This window comes from Lithobates pipiens, unplaced genomic scaffold (assembly GCF_037356315.1).
Source record: "Lithobates pipiens isolate NorthernLeopardFrog02 unplaced genomic scaffold, aLitPip1_a1.2 Scaffold_16, whole genome shotgun sequence".
NCBI lineage: Eukaryota > Metazoa > Chordata > Amphibia > Anura > Ranidae > Lithobates > Lithobates pipiens.
Window position 1 is genome coordinate 457,448,686 of NW_027507748.1, and position 19,845 is coordinate 457,468,530.

A 19,845-nucleotide genomic window follows, 5' to 3' on the forward strand; every position below is an offset into this window, starting at 1 on the left:
GGATGTTTAAGTCTAAAGTGTACTGCAAATGTAACTTTGGAGCATTGTAGAACTCTATAGTACATGCATTCGATCTGCAGTACATTCTAGTAGAAATTAATGAAAAGTCTGCCTGGGACAGCTTATTGTCTATGTAAGGGCTAACAGTGCTATGGTTATCCAAAAGCAAATTTGGGAAACATTTTTATATATAACTATGGCTCATACGTTACAAATGACTGAACTGCACTTTGTTTATAAATAACCAATTCAAATTAATAGACATTTTACAATTGCATATCATTTACAATTTCATAAAGATCATGGATATATTTATTCATACTTTCATGATGATGCGTGATTAACATATTTTTCCCCCAAGATACAAAATAAGCAGATTAGTGCCAAAAAAGCACACAGAATTTGCATAATTTTTTGATAGAAGTAACTGGATGTTATTCATTCCAATACTTCTTCTACACTTTACTGATAACTAATATTTTATTTTAGAAAAAAAGAACTCGGCTTTGCCTGATATTTGTCATCTACTACTGATACACAATTATCTGTTATCTTAGAAAAACTCAGAATTAGCATGATTTATGTTATAAGTGTCTGGTTAGAATTTGTAAGTGCGTTTGGATAAACTAAAATTGATATTAAATTCTGATTCCTGATTTTAAAGCAGACTTGCATATTTTGAGCTTTTTTTTTTTTTTTTTTAATACGCACACACCATATTAAAAAAAAAAAAAAAAAAAAAAAAACAACAAATGAAATAAAGGAAACCATAGACATGGAATTAACCATAGAGCTCCTGTATTAAAGGAAAGCTTTCTAATCAGCAGTTGGATTTCTTTGTTAATCTTTTCTCCAAGTATATGGAAAAGAAGGGGGTACAATGCTAAGTGGTCGCACTCTGCATTGCTGCTGCCGCTGACTTCCTATTCATGGCTTCTTTGACAAGCAGGGGGTGGAGAGCTGCTGAGCTGTGTTTTGTGGGAATAGGCTCTTTTAGTTCTGCTTTATTACATGGCTAATTAAGCAAGGTCACTGAGCTCTTTTTAAACTCTGTCAATAGAGACATCATTGCTACGTCTATCCTGAGATTGTTTACCTTGAGTATATGATGTGAATGTAGAAATTACTTTGTTACCTTTCATAGCAAGAAGGAATATCTTCATGGAGGTACAAAAAGAAAAAAAATATCTATTCTACATTTCCTGGACATGGTCTTGTATATTTTTATGCCATAATATGTGAAGTCTTTATGTTTACAGTAATAGAGGTATTTGCTACGTTTCCTGCCTGTAGTAGAGAAGGCCTCCAGTACGGGTGATGGGGTCAGCTTGAGATAACCTTCCATTGATGTGAAAGACCATGCACAGTCTTACTTCATGATCTGTTTCATTTAAATATATCTAATAATATAGCTTTGTTTCGTTTTTTTTTTTTGTAATACTTATATTATGTTATCATATTATGTTATCACAAGTCAAAAAACTGCAAGTGGAAAATAGGATACAGTACACCTAGTAAATAGCTTATAAAATTGAGTAAAATAATATTGCTTCAATTTTAAAATTTGTGTTGCTGCAATGGTGTTTCATGTTGGATGTTTCGATTATTTCGAGTTTCAACGAAGCAAACATGTAAACATGTAACCATAGTGAGCCTAACCTTAACCATAATAGTGAATTTAATTCAATATCCATGTAATTTCATGGCCAATAATATGCAAAGTGCAATCTCATTATATAGAGTTGGTTGAAAAAAGCTTAAAAAATTAGAGACCAAAGAATTTTTTTTTCTCATAGCACTTAATGCTATTTACATCCAAAAAAAGTGCAAGAATCTAAAAAAAAGTTTAAAAAATTTTCAAACTTTAAATGCTTGTGTACAGGTCACATTTTATATTATAAGTTATGTAAATTGTAGTCATGTAACTTTAGATAAAATTATATTACATTATATAGTGGATACCACAGCTATAATCTGTTCCATGTCTTGGATGAACATATACAGAAGTACAGTATGTGGTATAGGTCTGGTTCAGGGGAGTTTAGTCATGATCACAACATTAGATTCAAGGGTGCAGTCATTGCACCTCTATTTGTAAAGCTGTGAGAGCTCTACGGAAAATTCAGAATATTCTTGTTTTAAACTCTAGTATATTGATTAATTACATTATGTAATGAGTGTTTCCAAAGAATAGTAAGCATTTGGAAGTTTGGGGTTGATTTATTAAGGCAAATAGGCTGTTTACGTAGGAATGTTCACTTATTAACTGAACTTTTCCTTTGCTTAGTGAATGTGGTAAAATTCCACAGTATAAAGAATACCCAATCAAGTGCAAGGAAAATAAAATAATAATGGAAAAAACTGTATATTTTCTTGCACATGATTGGATGATGAAAGTCAGCAGAGCTTTACCTCATTCACTAAGCTAAAAGAAAATTACCTTGCAAAGAAAGCAGCCTATTGTTATGTTAGCTATTGTGCTTCTGTGAACATTATGTGAAACTGGGGGAGAAATATTATTTCTAAAACAGCACTCAAGATTAATTGTAGACTCTTCCATGCCTGCACACCAACTCTGTTCTCCTACAGTGAGCCCAAGAACCCCTGAAATCTGGTGAGCTCTGTAATTGCTCTATTTGCATTACTATTGGTTAGGAGGGCAGCCCATCACAATGATTGGCCAATAAGTAAGCAGATGAAGCAGGGAAGGAGCATGGCTAAAGCCAGCAATTTGGTAACTTTGTCTTTAGTTGCATTCAACAGTGACCTGGGTTTGGGGGGGGGGGGGCTTGAGATGTTCTACAAAGGATGAAATTCTTTGTACAAGTACCTAAAGGTGTCTGCTATGTACAGTAAGTGCACCTTTAGAAAGAGACATACTGATTGTGCAAACCACAAACAAAGACATGTAATGGATTAAACATAATAATTTGAAATTACTGAACCCCAAAACAGAAAATGTTAGCACTAACTGTAAATCCGTAAATATAGGGCAATTGAATAGTATTGTCTATTTATAAAGAAAGCATACAAATATAAGTATGTGAGGTGGAGGTGGACACACACAAAACACAAAGAACAACTATTTTCTTTAAAGATTAACCCTAACCCCTTCCAGCCTGCTCTACAATCCTTTTAAATCATTTGTAATGCCCTGGGGAAAGGATTGGTCCCTCCAGCTACCAATCTGCAGGCTGGACCAAGAGCTGAAAGCACATGAAAATAATTTCAAATTTCACAATAGCAAAAATGGCCAAATCTGGTTATAAACATTTCAAAATCTGTATGAAGAATTCAATTCTCTTGAGATTTGTTGTTACAGCAGGCTGTCAAAGTTTTATAACTTCATGGGCAGTCCCTTTGTTTATGTTAAGAATACTTATGATTTCCTCTAATAACAGTTGGCCTACTCATAATAGAGTAGGCACTCTATTCTAATTTATGTCAGGAATCCCTTGAATTTTTACTTCATAGCAGCTGGTAATAAAGCATTTTTAAGGTTCAAGAACACAACATTATGTTTCATTTTGAAAATGCAATTTCATTTTGGAAAATGAATGTTTGCTTTACCAGTAAATAAGGTTAAGCTATGTTCATTTTAATGCCAAATGCCTTATTCAAAGAAATATAAAAAAAAAATAAACAAAAATAAAAAATGGATTTTGCCTTTTTGCTTTCACATGATTTGATGATTGAAGTGGACATAGCTTCAACTTGTTCACTCACTTCACTTTGCTGAGTGAACACTTTCTATTCCACTAGTAAATCAACCTCATATTATTTGCGTTATGGGAAATGTTTTTTAGTCTCTTATTAACAAGCTGGCTTAAAGATACTAGATACTATTAATCACTGCTGAAGGGACACATAATACCATGCCTCTGTCCTTGAATGGAAGTTACCATTAGACACATAAGCAATTGAGAATCTAAAAGATTCCTAGCAACCTATAGAAAATCTCCACATTTGTCAAATGTTGTTTTTTTCAATTCCAAGATTTGGGTTGTTGACAAAGTTCTTCCTACTCTTTGGTTCTGCCTTGTTAGAATTCTTCAAGTCTCCCATCTTCCACTTTTGAAGCCAAATATTTATATATGTTAAGACTACAAAAACAAAAAAAACATTAAAACACCAGTTCTTATACCTTTCAAGAATTTTCATGGTGAAATCTTTGAGCTTGACTTCTTGGGTCAGCGCATCCTCTATTACTATTATCAGGTATTCCCTTGCTGGATTTTTTATTTTATAGGTTGGAAAGTGCAATCAGAAGTTCTGGAATTTCTAAAACTCCCAGGTACATGAACAAAGTTATATATTCGGGCCACAAAAAAAGAATTAAACCGCCTCATAGTTCTTATATCCTTCCTGGACTTTCATGGTAAAATCTTTGTGCTTGACTTCTTGGGTCAACTCGGCTGCTATGACCATTATCCGGTATTCCCACTTTCCCTGTTGATTTTTTTATAGATTATATAGAAGTTCTGGAATATATAAATGTAATATGTGGTTGTGGCAGAGAAATTTAGCTCTTTTAGTACCCCAAAAGATAGGGGCTGAGAAAGCTCACTGGTTCTGCCTATAACTGAAATATCCTTTACTGAAAGAGGGTATGAGTAAGTGTAGTCACATGGTTTACAGAGAATGTCTGGTGGAAAAAGTGTCTAGAATTATTGCAAAATATCAGTCTCTTAACCTAAAATTAAGATGTTTTAGAATAGAAATTAACAGGGAACTCTCTAAAAGTGAATGGGATACAATAAATGAAACAATTGTACTGGTAAAAAACTGTAATGCAAACTTACCCAAAAATCCCTATCAACTCAAGTTGGATAAACATACTGTAAACATATTCTTAATAAATGTAATACATAGAATTGTTCTGACCATCACCAGGTCAAGATTCTAATAGGGCTGTGCCATTCCTGCTTAGTGTTGACCTTCTTCTAAACATTTCCAGGTTCGTACGTGGACTGCCAAAAGTAATTTGTGATAGTAGACTATACAGTGTACTGTTTTATTTACCACATGAAGATATACTCTTATGATGTTTTTATACTAATAGTACTATCAGAGTTAAAATATTTAATACTGTATATTGTTGTATCTGGGATCCTCTATAGCTCTAATGAAGTTGTGTGTTTTCATCCTAAAACATGTTGGATTCATGTATACAATGGAGTAGACATTGACAGGTGAAACATCTGATAAAGTTTTTTCTTGCATTCCCCATACATGCTTATATTTGTCACACCCGTGGCTTAAATTTTTACTGTAATGGCTTTGTTTTTAGAACAGTCTCATGTAAATACATCTAATGCTCAGAACACACATTACAATCTGACTATGAAATCTCAATTGGATCTACAACCAACATTGTAAGGCAAGGATTCACCTGACTGGATAGTTACAGTATGTGGTGTCTCATATAACATGATTTTTGAAAATCTAAAGAAGCCAATTTGTAATGTCTATAGCAGGAATATGCAATTAGCGGACCTCCAGCTGTTGCAACACTACAAGTCCCATCATGCCTCTACCTCTGGGTGTCATGCTTGTGGCTATCAGAGTCTTGCTATGCCTCATGGGACTCGTAGTTCTGCAAAAGCTGGAGGTCCACTAATTGCATATTCCTGGTCTATAGTAAGCCCAAACCACCTATGAAGACATGAGTCAACGCCAACTTTTATTAGTGATTTGGTGTCTTCACTCACTCACTTTGGCAATCTAGTAAATACAGAAGGGACTCTGTGACAAAAGCTCTTCCAATTTAAATATTTAAAATACTTTCTTTTGAGAACATGTTTGCTATAATCCCATAGATCATATAAAATGATTATTCTACTATGAAATACTCCCTGTCTAGAACAGAGGAACTAGTAGTACTAGTAGGAAAAAGTAATTACTCTGTCCCTTTGACTAGCAGTTATGGGGGGCATAAGGAGTACTACTACATAGAGCAAAAATGGTCTCTTTATACACATTGTTCTGTTTTATTTGAATGATCTATTTCTCCTGTTTTAACCAAAAGCAGGAATGATGGGGACAAATGAGCACAGGTATTTTAAAATGATTCTGTGCTGTACAGTATCTCACAAAAGTGAGTACACCCCTCACATGTTTGTAAATATTTTATTATATCTTTTCATCTGACAACACTGAATAAATTACTTTGCTACAATGTAAAGTAGTGAGTGTACAGCTTGTATAAGTGTAAATTTGCTGTCCCCGTCACAATAACTCTACACACAGCCGTTAATGTCTAAACCGCTGGCAACAAAGGCGAGTACACTCCTAAGTGAAAATGTCTAACTTGAGCACAAAGTGTCAATATTTTGTGTGGCCACCGTTATTTTCCAGCATGACCTTAACCCTCTTGGGCATGGAGTTCACCAGAGCTTCCCATCTCCTCTTCCACTCCTCCATGATGACATCACAGAGTTGGTGGATGTTGGAGACCTTGCTCTTCTCCACCTTCCATTTAAGGATGCTCTACAGATGCTCAATAGGGTTTAGGTCTGGAGACATGCTTGGCCAGTCCAGCACCTTTACCCTCAGCTTATTTGGCAAGCCAGTGGTCATCTTGGAGGTGTGTTTGGGGGTTGCTATCATGCTGGAATACTGCCCCGTGGCCCAGTCTCCAAAGAGAGGGGATCATGCTCTGCTTCAGTATATCGAAGTACATGTTGGCATTCATGGTTCCCTCAGTGAACTGTAGCTCCCCAGTGCCGGCAACACTCATGCAGCCCCAGACCATGACACTTCCACCACCATGCTCGACTGTAGGCAAGACACATTTGTCTTTGTACACCTAACCTGCTTGCCACCACATACGCTTGACACCATTTAAACCAAATACGTTTATCTTGGTCTCATCAGACCACAGAACGTAGTTCCAGTAATCCCTGTCCTTGTCTTCAGCAAACTGTTTGCAGGCTTTCTTGTGCATCATCTTTAGAAGAGGCTTCCTTCTGAGACGACAGCCATGTGGACCAATTAAATGCAGTGTGTGGGGTATAGTCTAAGCACTGACAGGCTGATCCTTCACCCCTTCAACCTCTGCAGCAATGCTGGCAGCACTCATACATCTATTTCCCAAAGACAACCTCTGGATATGATGCTGAGCACGTGTACGCAACTTCTTTGGTTGACCATGGCGTGGCCTGTTCTGAGTGGAACCTGTCCTGATAAACTGCTGTATGGTCTTGGCCACCGTGCTGCAGCTCAGTTTCAGGGTCTTGGCAGTCTTCTTATAGCCTAGGCCATCTTTATTTAGAGCAACAATTCTTTTTTTTCAGATCCTCAGAGAGTTCTTTGCCACAAGGTACCATGTTGAACTTCCAGTGACCAATATGAGAGGGTGAGAGCAATAACACCAAATTTAACACACCTGCTCCCCATTCACACCTGAGACCTTGTAACACTAATGAGTCACATGACACCGGGGAGTGAAAATGGCTAATTGAGCCCAATTTGGACATTTTCACTTAGTAGTGTACTAATTTTTGTTGCCAGCGGTTTAGACATTAATGGCTGTGTGTTGAGTTATTTTGAGGAGACAACAAATTTACACCATTATACAAGCTGTACACTCTCTACTTTACATTGTAGCAAAGTGTAATTTCTTCACTGTTGTCACATGAAAAGATATAATAAATTATGTACAAAAATGTGAGGGGTGCACTCACTTTTGTGAGATACTGTATTACCAGTGTCCCCTAAATTTATCATCACATACATATTTGAAAACCCCAAGAGATATTGAATCATGGGATCTAACATAAAATAACTTTAAACTATTTATGCTCTAAAATATATTCTGACAGCCTAAAAAAAGGTTTGCTAAAAAAAAATCTAATTGGTAAATTACAAAATAGAACGAGCAAAAACATTTTCTACTTGCCCACAAATCAAAATATCACTTGAAAAGCAGTGAAAAGCAAATACAAAAAAAATTAATAATAAACATATGTAATAGCTATTATTTGTACTCACCACAGCACAAACAGTTTCACCAGCCGCTACTGAAGTAGAAAGAGCTAAGTTTATTGTATACTTTTTTTTTTCATGTATTGTGCTATGTGACATATTTGTCATGCACTTTGAAAAGGTACAAACAAAGAGACAGATACGTTTGGATAGTTCACTGATCCGTATTCTATATACATAAAAATCAAAGTTCTGCAAATTATTTTAGGAATGTAATGAAATATACCTTTCTTTATTGCTATGAGTACAGTAGGATCAAGGTTTAGGATATTCCAAATCAATGCCAAATGGGGGCTTAGGGCAAAATGCCACAAAGGGATGCCCTTTTTCCTGCTACAATTTCTTTTTGCTACGGGCAATAAGATGATGAAATTAATTTCAAATGTAAATGTTTTTGCAAATTAAAAATTATCACAGACAGCACTCAATTGTTTTTTTTTTTTACAAGTGCACTGATACGGCTACAATGACCTCAAGCATAAATCATTTACTGAATGGTAAATTATTTAATATAGTCTATAGACTTTGGTGTTGATCTGTTTTTTTTTTCTTTTAGCATTGATAATATCAGTTTGTTATATGTTAATTTATAATGAAAATGTGTAGGCCTTGTGTAATATACACAGATAATGCAAAAAATGTAATAGTATGCCCTATTCCTTTCCATAAAACCAGGGGTAGCAACCACCTAGTTGGCTACTAACATGAAACTCGAACAAAGCATATCCCACTATAGTGTGTACTTTTCCCAATCTGAAGCAAATAAACGGGTACAACTTGTGTAGGAAATTTGTTTCATCTCTGGGTATCACCCGAGGGCAGTTACTTCACTGGGTAAGGGTTTACAACCACCTTAAGACCATTCATTTCTGTAATTGTTACAGTATAGAACTTATTGTGTACAAGACAAATTTCTCATGCTTTCTACTATGGTTGAACATACTATGTGTTTTTTTTTCTGGAAACACAATGTCCTTAAAAAATACCCAATTAAAATCTATTGAACAAATAATGTAACAGCATGCAAGCCTGAATATCTCACGGGTGTGTCTTCAGCTGTAATGGGGAAGTGACCAAGATGGTAGCTTATGTGGCCAAAAAAGGGGGAGAGATTGGGACTTTAAATGAGGGGCATGTAGATAGTTGGAAAGTATAAGAATGTAAGATATATATATATATATATATATATATATATATATATATATATATATATATATATATATTCATTCACATAGGTGGGTTCATGATGCAAACCAATCTATGTCAAATATTGAAAGCAGATTTTATCGAAGAGCATAAAAAGCAAGTAACAATATACACATGGTTTATAACAATACGTTGATAACTAATGTGGTTGGACCATAACACAATGACCCATAGATAAGGATTAAGATCTGGCTTTTATGTAAATTGATTAAAACAATACATTACAATTACACACTTAGTGAAAATTCTTACATAATATCAAACACACGATTGTGGTAAAAAATGCATCCTAAAAGCTTGACACGTTTTGTGGAAATATTCCACTTCCTCAGGAGCAGATGCAGTAGAGCTGTAAAAAGAAAAAATATAGACACAACATTGTAGTCTGATTATGAATAAAAAAAAAATAATAAGAAGGGGGAGAGGGGGAAGGATGAATCCCCCAATAAAAAACATACCCCTCCCTAATCTATTCACAGCTCAGCTCTAGATATGACACGTGGATGTGTTCAGGGCCGTCTTTAATATTGATTGGACCCTGGGCAAAACTTTTTTCTAGGGGCTCCCCCATGCAGTTTTGCTCTCCACCTGCTCTGAGACATACAATAAATAGCAGCTAGACTCAAAATCAGTTTACTGAATCAGATCAGGCAGCTATTGCGATTGGTTGCCAGAGGTTACAGTGTATCATTACCGCTCACTGACTGGTTGCTAGAAGTTACAGCACACATTACAGCTCACTGATTAGTTGCTAGAGGTTACAGCACATGATTTCGGCTTGTTGAGATTACTGTACAGTAATACTGCTCACTGATTCGTTGCTAGAGGTTACAGCACATCATCTCCTCACTCCCGGGGTCATGCTATACATATGGATGCCGCCTTTATTTACATATCTATGCAGCTATTTACATATGAATGCTGGTTATTTACATGTAAACACAGGGTCTGCAGGGGAGTCATCTGTACACAACAATAGGGCAGAGCTGGGCAGCATTAGTAGCAGCACTTCACACTGAGATATCAGGACACAGCATGAGACAAGTACATTTAAACTGGGATAGTTGGCAAGTATGAGACAGCTGCTTTGGGCCCCACAACAATAACAGGGCCCAGGGCAGCTGCCCCTTTTGCCCTGCCTTAAAAACGGCCCTGGATGTGTTATGGACAGCGGGTTGCTGGGGAACGGCAGCACAAGGAACTGTGGGGTATAGTCCTGGGCCGCCAAGACACAGATGGGGACCTCACAGAGAAAGCAGAACTGCATTATAAGATTAGTAGCAATCTCAAAAGGATTCTATGAAAAATATATATATAAATTGTAAAATAATTGGTGCAAATAGAATAGACTCATGCCAAATGGCAGGAACAATGTGATTGCTAATTGAATACTGAACCAAGAAAGGGATAAAAAAAAGAGCTCCACGAAGAAGTGAGATGCAGTGAACTAATTATAAGGGTAATACAATTGTGACCAGAGTGCTCAAAAGCCAATGGGAGCATAAAAGAGCAGTGAGGATATATAGTAATTGAATACCATTTATACCCAGATAAGAAAAAAGTGTAAACGGGTGTGAAGGGGTAAGAAACCAGAGCATGATTCACCCACGAGGAACTCGATTCATGATTCACCCATGAGGAATATCAAAATAAACACAAAGAAAATAAGTATAGAGTGTAAAAGCAAAAAAATCGCCAAGCAAGTACTTCCTGGTACATTGGATGTACAAAATTAAGGTTGTAGTGCAACATGTCCCAGATGAGTGGCGTGTCCCCAAGAAGATGGTTTGTGTAGACTCAGCTGATCACAGGTAAACTCCCAATGTCACACCAGGGTTCTCAAGGAGAGGAGGTGCTGCTCGTCGTCCAGGCATTTAGTGCCAAAACCTAAGTAGCACACCCACCATTTTTTTTAACTTTATATCTTAATTAAATTTCTTTAAAAAAAAGTTTACATAAATAATGGAGAACATATCTTTACTAAACATCACTTATTACATACATATCTGTATAAATAAATACATAATATCGTCGTAATATTGTATTTAGTCCAAGCATAAGGCTCTGGCAGCATGTAAAGTTGAGGCAAGGTGGGATTTAACCAAAAAGGGACTTTCGGGGAGACTATAAGCGTGGGGCAATGTTCACATTTCAGGGCGGCCCCCCAAGCACAGAGGGTGATGAGCATAGAGGGCATCAATGTGTATGGTGCATGGGGACCTCTAAATAAGAGGAGTTTTAAAGCCTCCTAAGAGGTTTACAATGGCCACCTCTACCAAAGTGGAGGGGTCGTTAAGGTTCAACCACCAAGCAGCCGTGACTAGTTGAGTGGCTAAAAAAATATTTGTTACAGTCCAGAAATGCTTGTCCACATTGGGAGGGAAGATGCATAAAAGTGCACAGTTTGTATCTGAGAGCTTGTGAATCCCAAATGAAGAAAGAAAATAGTTGGTTAAGGCATGTGAAAAAGGACTTAGAGATCCATTGTGGGAAGTATCAGAATAAATAGGTACATTTTTGGAGTATTTTCAAGGGTAGAGACTCCCATGCCTTCAGGCGCAGTCTAGCATCTTGTAAGACCAGGCTCAAATTTAAAGGGAAAAAATATGAGGCCTGACGAGAGACCTCAACCCCAAGGTATTTGAAGTTCAACCCATTTTAATTGGAGATTAGGAGGGTCCGTGGTGGGAGCCTCAGGGTCAATCGGAAGCAGCCCAGTTAACCTTAAGACCTGTGACAGTAAAAAATAAGTCTAGAACCTGGAGAGCCCTATAGCGATGAGCCCCGTATCATTAAGAAACAGCAAGAGGTCATCTGGGTACGGGGCCACCCTCTCCTCCAGCCAGCCGATTCCTAATTCTTTAATGTGGGGAAAATAACAGAGGGCTTCCACCACCAATAACGATGGCAAACAAGGAAGTGAGAGAGGCCAGCTCTGCCGGGTAACCCTGGACAGGGAAAAGGGGGAAGTGTCAGACCCCCCTCATTTGATAGGTGACATAGGGTGTTTGTACAGCACCTGTAATCATGTAGTAAAGACCAAGGCAAACCCCTTTTTCCAAAGTACCTCCCACAAGAAAGGCCACTCAATCATGTCAAAAGCCTTTTCAAAGTCTAATGAGGCCACCTCCCTAGAGCCCATATTAAGATGATGGGTATGAATATTGGTAAACAATCTATGCAAATTTATATCCGTAGCCCCATGGGGCATAAAACCAGTTTGGTCTCAATAATGTTGGCAGCAGAGGGTGCAGTGACAGGGTAATTCATTTTGTCAGAATTTTAAAATCAGCATTTAGGCATGCAAGTGGCCTAGAGGAGGGACATAGGTGTGATCTTTAGGTGGGTTGTGAATTAAAATAACGTGGGCATGGCTCGCGGAGGCAGGTAGGGCTCCACTGGTTAAACATTGGGAATATAGAGAGGCTAGGAGCAGGGGAAAGGAAGTTGCAATATTTTTCCAGTACTCCATAAGTAATGGCGGGCATTTTGTTGGCAAGGTCAGGATGGGAAATCCAGTGTGGCCCCAGGTGCCAATTTGCAACATTACGGGAATTAGTAGAAAGGATGGTAAAGGGCCAAAAAAGAATGATCTGACAGAACAATGAGTAAGTAAACAGTGTAAATGACATCTGATAGCATAGAAGCGTTAGCAAAGGCCAGGTCAATTTGAGAAGAAGATTTGTATCAAGTGGAGAAGCATGAATAGATCTGGTTTTAGGGTGCTTCTATCTCCAGGCCTCCCTCACCCCTGCCGCTTGAGCCCAGATGACTAGGTCCATGGAGGAGTGTTTTGAAGGCGTAGGTCTGTCAAGTTCGGGGGCTAAGATGGCATTAGGATCCCCCATAATCAGCAATTTGGTGGGGCAATACGGGGGGATCCTCTCCAGAATGTTATATAGCAAAGCAGAGGAAAATGGGGGGGGGCATATATATACAGCAGTAATAACGTAACGTTGACCCCATAAAATAAACATCACTATCACATATTTGCCCTGGGGGACCATATGGATATGTCCCACCACACAAGGAAGGGACTTGCTAATCAATATGATCATTCCCCTAGCAAAGGTGGAGTAAGATGCATGGAAGGCCTTTTGGATCCACAGCTTTTTCAGAGCCATAAGTTTGCTGCCCATGAGATGTATCTCTTGTAAAAGTACTACGGTACATGAGGGAGTGCGATTTGATATAACAAAAGAGTACCACTCTCAAACTTAGAACTCAGCCCACAAATGTTCCAGGACAGGAGTGTAAATGAGGCGTAGTCACCTGTAGCCATATTCTAGTTGGGAAACTATGTATACATATCGGGGACCGTGGTGCTAGCTGGGCTATCCCAGGAGCAGCATATGCCATGGGAGCCAGTACCAGTGAGCAGTAAAAACAAATGTAAACAAAAACATAAGCAAAACAACACAAATAACCACAATGGGCATCGTAGTGGCCACCCTGCCATTTTCTAGCAACATCCTCTCAGAACATAGGAGAGTGTAGATAGGGCCTATACCCAAAAAACATAAACTGTATCAGGCAACAGTAATGTACTATGTCCACTAAACTTGAAAAAAAATCCTTAGTTTTGCAAATATAGGTGGGAGAACTGGAGACCTTGAGTAAGGGGGGGTGCCCACGGAGGACGCAGAGACACCATCTCAGCACGTGAGACAAGACAATCGTCTGAGGAAGTAATAAAAGGGGGAAAAACTGGATAATGGTGGAAACAATAAACTTAGTGGATCCTGTAAATAGATCACTGGATCTCCTAGTGTAAGCAGGAGCAATAGGATAACTGGAAAAGGGGAGGGGAGAGGGACCCCGCATCACTGCAGTAGTATATATATATCCAAACATAAAAAAAGAAAAAAGAAAACAGGACACCTCTCCTCACTTAGGATGGAGTAAAACAGTGAGGAACACTACTAGCTGGCATTTTGGAGTTCAGCATACAATGGCAGTAGCAGAAAATCAGCAGGAGCCTCAACAGGTGTACAGCCAGGCAGAAGCAGCCTCCAGGGTGTCAAAGAAGCAGGCTTGGGTGTCATCTGTAATTCTCAGCTTGCTGGGAAAGAGAAGGCTGGAACAGGTATCCTTTTCCCATAGCCGCTTGCGAAACTCTGTAAATGACGTGCGCTGTCATTGGACCTCCTGGGAATTATCCGAGAAGAAAAGCAGATTGCTGTTTTCATATTGTATGTCGGATTTGGAACGGGCTGCTGCCAGTATTCTGTCACGGTAGTTCAGCAGACACAGCAGGAAAGGACGTGCTGGAGCCCCAGTTTTGGGTGGTATCCTGTGGGCCCACTCCACTACAAAGGTAGGCGACATGTTGTCGAGGACAAATAGATCAGTCAGAGGCTTCTAGGCATATTCAGCGGGTTTAATACCCTCGACCTGTTCCGAGGGCCCAAGATGCAGATATTGTTGATCGTGGTGATGCTTAATACATCAAGAGGGTTTACTAGTTTGTTCATGTTTTTACTCAGGTAAAGATACCCCATGTGTGAGGAGATTAACCCTGTTACAGATGCCTAGCATAGCCCAGAAGAACCCACCCCGGGGGTAGTCCTCTTATGTGAGCCAGACTTGGGGCCCAATGAGTTAATGGGGAACATGGAGGAAGGTCTGCTATCAACCACCTACACCCCTCTGCTTACAAACGATCTCCAGGACACTTCAAGAGTATTGGGCCTATGAGCAAATTCCATTCCTTTCCCTCTTAATGGCAGATCTGGTCAAAGAGGAGCTAAAATCCTCTATGCCTCAATGGAAAATGTATCACATCATCATCTATAGAAATGTGAGAATATGTAAGAATGTTCTGATAAAAACAGGATGATGATGATGATGAGAATAATTTCCCAAGTGCAGTGAAAGAGAAAGACACAAACATTTTCAATTCTTATGGAGAACGTGTGTTATCACTTCATTACATCACTAGAAAAATATCCATTTAAAGGCCAACGCCAGCCAACACATTTTTTACATTCATCATAAAAGGAGAAAGAATTAAAGCAGCCAGGCTTCAAATGCCTTTCATTTCTTGTTTTTTTTTTTGTTGTTCTTCTAATGCCCTGTACACACAATAGGATTTTCCGACAACAAAACCGTGGATTTTTTTCTGAAGGATGTTGACTCAAACCTGTCTTGCATACACATGGACGCACAAATGTCGGAAATTCCGAATGTCAAGAACACGGGGACGTACAACACGTACGACGAGCTGAGAAAAATTAAGTTCAATAGCCAGTGCGGCTCTTCTGCTTGATTACGAGCATGCGTGGGCTTTTGTGTGGCGGACTTATTTACACACGATCGGAATATCTGACAATACGCTTTGTTGACGTAAAATTTGAGAACCTGCTCTCAAACATTTGTTGGCGGAAATTCCGACAAAAAAATGTTCTATGGAGCATACACATGGTCGGACTTTCCGACAACAAGCTCACATCCAACGTTTGTTGTTGGAAAATCCTATCGTGTGTACATCCTATGGACCTTACTTTGTACAATAAACGTTTATGGGGAACTGTGTCAATTGCTTTTGCAAAATCCAGATACACCACGTCTATGGGCTTTCCTTTAGCTAGATGGCAGCTCATCTCCTCATAGAAGGTTAATAGATTGGTTTGGCAAGAACGATTCTTCATGAATCCATGCCGATTACTACTAATGATACCGCTGTCTTTACTAAAATCTGGTATATAGTCCCTTATCATTCCCTCCAAGAGCTTGCATACTATTGATGTTAGGCTAACTGGTCTGTAATTCCCAGGGATGTATTTTGGCCCTTTTTTAAATATTGGTGTTACATTGGCTTTTCTCCAATCAGCTGGTACCATTCCAGTCAGTAGACTGTCAGTAAGAATTAGGAACAATGGTCTGACAATTACTTGACTGAGGACCCTCTGGTGGAAGCCATCTGATCCTGGTGACTTGTTAATGTTAAGTTTTTCAAGTCTATTCCTAATTCTGTCCTCTGTTAGGGTGATTCCTATGATTTGTCATGAGGCTAAACACTGTAGTTTTGGTTACTGAAGCTCCCCGATTCCCTTGTGAAGACTGGGGAGAAGAATAAATTCAACACCTTTGCCATCTCACCATCCTTTGTAACCAGATTCCCTTCCTCCTTTTTTATGGGGCCAATATGTTCTGTCCTCCCTCTTTTATTGTTTATACACTTAAATCCTTTCTTGGGATTTTTTTGCTCTCCTCCATTTTTTGTCTTTAGTGTTCTATCCTAGTCGCCTTCATTGCACCCTTACATTTGTTTTTGCATTCCTTGTAAAATTTGAATGCTGATGATGATCCCTCAGCCTTGTATTTTTTGAAGGCCTTCTCCTTTGCGTTTATATGCATTTTTACATTAAAATCAAGCCACCCAGGACTTTTGTTCGCTCTTTTAAATGTATTTCCGAATGGTATGCACTGGCTAATGTCCTTATTTAATATGCTCTTAAAGCAAACCCATCTTCTAGCAAGGTTAGTAGTTTAGGGAAGTTGGTTCTTTTGAAATTCAGTGTCTGTATTCCCCTTATGTTTCCTATTTGTGTGAATTATACTGAAGCTAATTGACCTGTGATCGCTGTTTCCTAAGTTGTCCCATATTTCCACATCCGTGATCAGATCTGTATTGTTGGTAATCAGTAGGTCTAGTAACGTTTTTATATGGCTTTCTTTCAACAATGGCTTTCTTCGTGCCTCGCTTCCATTAAGACCAGATTTGTGGAGTGCACAAATAATAGTTGTCCTGTAGACAGATTCTCCCACCTGAGCTGCGTGTCTCTGCAACTTCTCCAGAGTTACCATGTCAGCTCTTGGCTGCTTCTCTGATTAATGCTCTCCTTGCCCGGCCGATCAGTTTAGGTGGACGGCCATGTCTTGGTAGGTTTGCAGTTGTGCCATACTCTTTCCATTTTCAGCTGATGGATTGAACAGTGCTCCATGAGATGTTCAAATCTTGGGGTCATTTTTTATAACCCAACCCTGCTTTAAACTACTCCACAACTTTATCCTTGACCTGTCTGATGTATTCCATGGCCTTCATGATGCTATTTGTTCGTTAAGGATCTCTAAGAAACCTCTGAGGGCTTCACAAAACATCTGTATTTATACTGAGATTAAATTACATACAGATGTACTCTATTTACTAATTAGGTGACTTCTGAAGGCAATTGGTTCCACTAGATTTTAGTTAGAGGTAGCATAGTAAAGGGGGCTGAATACCAATGCATGCCACACTTTTCACATATTTATTGGTAAAAATTGTGGAAACCATTTATCATTTACTTCCACTTCACAATTATGTGCAGCTTTGTGTTGTATATCACATAAAATCCCAATAAAATACATGTATATTTATGGTTGTAACATGACAAAATGTGGAAAATGTCAAGGGGTATGAATACTTTTTCAAGGCACTGTATATTGTATTGTTATCCTGTATAAATCCTTTAAAAAATAATAATGTTATCAGCCTTACCTGCAATTTTCTTTGAACTACAAAACATCTCTCTGTATGTAATGGAGAGAGGAGAGGTGTTTGTAGTAAAAATCAGAAGAGTACCACTACCTAAATATAACTTTTATTAAACCATATTCAAGAAAAGAAAAACAATAAATATGCATTCACATTTACAAGATATTAAAAAGTGTATTGATAAGTCTCTAGCAGGTGGCGCCCATCCAGGTGGTCAATAGTGACCAAGCCCCTTCAGGTGGATGTAATGTAAGGTGTTTCGAACCAGGAAGTTAACCAGGGAACTCCAGGTAACCAGGAAGAGCCAACAGAAGCAGTAAACCCTCATTGTATTGCACCTGGGTACTTTAACCACTTAACAACCGCCCTATAGCCAAATGACGGCTACAGGGCGGTTTCTTATCTCTGGGAGGCCGTCATATGACGTCCTCTCAGAATTCCGCTCTCGCGCACCCCCTGGGGCGCGCACTCGAGAGCATCCGTGACCGCATCACGGATCACGGTAAACGGCCGCTCAAATGACGGAGTGATCACTTGTAAACAAACCGGCGTCATGTTATGACGCCGGTTCCTCCCTCCCCCTCTCTGTACTGATTGGAACAGCGGAGGGGGAAGAGATCGGTGTCAGCAGCGATGTGGGCTGCATCTGCAGTGCCCACATCGCTGCTCACCGAAAATTTACCCCTCAATTCCCTGCCATTACTCTGCATTACTCTGCAATACCCTGCCATTACTCTGCATTACTCTGCAATACCATGCAACACTCTGCAATACTCTGCATTACTCTGCAATACTCTGCAATACTCTGCATTACTCTGCAATACTCTGCAATACTCTGCATTACTCTGCAATACCCTGCAATACTCTGCAATACTCTACATTACTCTGCAATACCCTGCAACACTCTGCAATACACTGCAATACACTGCAATACTCTGCATTACACTGCAATACTCTGCATTACACTGCAATACTCTGCATTACTCTGCAATACCCTGCAATACTCTGCAATACTCTGCATTACTCTGCAATACCCTGCAACACTCTGCAATACCCTGCAACACTCTGCAACACCCGCCAACACTCTGCAACACCCGCCAATACCCTGCAACACTCTGCAATGCTCTGCAACACTCTGCAATGCTCTGCAACACCCACCAATACCCTGCAACACTCTGCAATGCTCTGCAACACCCGCCAATACCCTGCAACACTCTGCAATGCTCTGCAACACCCACCAATACCATGCAACACTCTGCAATGCTCTGCAACACCCGCCAATACTGTGCAACACTGCAATGCTCTGCAACACCCTCCAATATCCTGCAATGCTCTGCAACGCAATACTCTGCAACGCCATACTCTGAGATACCCAGCCATACCCAGCCATAGTCGGTGATACCCTGCAATACCCAGCCATAGACACCCCCCCCTCCCGCTGCCCTCCGGTGCTTCTACTGACTCGCCAATACGATCAAATCCAGAATCTTTTTTTTTTTTTTCAGGCTTCCCTGCTTAGAGGTGAGATGCGGGGTCTTATTGACCCCATATCTCACTGTAAAGAGGACCTGCCATGCCATATTCCTATTACAAGGGATGTTTACATTCCTTGTAATAGGAATAAAAGTGATCAAAAAAATATTTTTGGGGGAAAAAAATGTCAAACTAAAATAAATAAAGTAAAATGAACAATAATTTTTTTTTTTTTAAAGCGCCCCTGTCCCCATGTGCTTGCATGCAGAAGCGAACGCATACGTAAGTCCCGCCCACATATGAAAACGGTGCTTAAACCACACATGTGAGGTATCGCTGCGAACGTTAGAGTGAGAGCAATAATTCTAGCCCTAGACCTCCTCTGTAACTCAAAACATATAACCAGTAAAAAAAAATTAAATCGTCGCCTATGGGGATTTTTAAATAGCGACGTTTGGCGCCATTCCACGAGCCTGTGCAATTTTGAAGAGTGACATGTTAGGTATCGATTTACTCAGTGTAACTTCATCTTTCACATTATGCAAAAATTGGGCTAACTTTACTGTGTTTTTTTTTTTTTTTTTTAAGCACAAAATAATGTTTTGGGATTCTATGTAATTTTCTAGCAAATAAATGATGATTTTTACATGTAGGAGAGAAATGTCAGAATTGTCCTGGGTGCTCCAGAACGCCTGATGGTG